This window comes from Panulirus ornatus, chromosome 17 (assembly GCF_036320965.1).
Source record: "Panulirus ornatus isolate Po-2019 chromosome 17, ASM3632096v1, whole genome shotgun sequence".
Lineage (NCBI taxonomy): Eukaryota > Metazoa > Arthropoda > Malacostraca > Decapoda > Palinuridae > Panulirus > Panulirus ornatus.
Window position 1 is genome coordinate 51709995 of NC_092240.1, and position 923 is coordinate 51710917.

Consider the following 923-nt stretch of genomic DNA (forward strand, 5'->3'; position numbering starts at 1 on the left):
TCAGAGGGGTGTATAAGGTCAATGAATCAATTCGTGTTTTCTTACCACAGTAGAAAACAAAAACAAAGATGTGGAGGTGAGGAGCTGAATCGCTTCTGAAGAGTATCTTGGCGAGCTTTGACAGACACTGCTGCTGCGTGTCGAGAACCCAGGAGGGAGCTGTGCAGTAAATGACAGTAAATATGTACGTAGAAACAGAGAAACTACGATCTTTAACTCGTTAAGGAATTGAATCGCTTCTAAAGGGTATTTTTTATGGCCGGGGTTCGACAGGGAATAGGGTCGAGAGCTTAGGAGTTGTATTACTTTATCTTATACCAGTGGATGCCACACGCCTCTTCCCGGACTTCGCTGTATTCAATCCTGGACTGGCTCCCCTTGTCTCCGAACTCTCCTGGCCTCTAGTGAAGGTTAATCAGCTAAGGTTACGCCTCACGTATCTTCAGATGTATGTTTCCCTGAACGTAGGCGTGAACCTGTCTTTTGCAACTTAACGAGAGGCGAGGTCGTCGCGGTTGAACCTATGACCTAAACCACTGACCTGGTTCTTAATTCATCTGCCAGCCTCGCTCAGTAGGTGGGTCTGTGGTGCATCATATTTTGGTTCTCTCTCTCTTACCTGTACTCAGTCCTGATCATGTAATAACACCAGAACGCTTGAGACTCAATACTTTGCGTTTCTTTGTGGGCTTTCCTGATATACATATGTGTGTGAGGGTACGAAGAAAAAGAGAGAGAAAAATAATACAAGATACAGTACAGATACAAGACAATACAACAATATTGTCGTTGTGTTACTATTGCTAGCAGTAATGACTCGAGATTATCATTTGATAGCTGGTGATGTTCAAGTGTGAGGTTAATAAGTGGGTCCATAGCCATGGTTTAAATAAAACCCCTTAATTCAGACGTTAACGACCCAA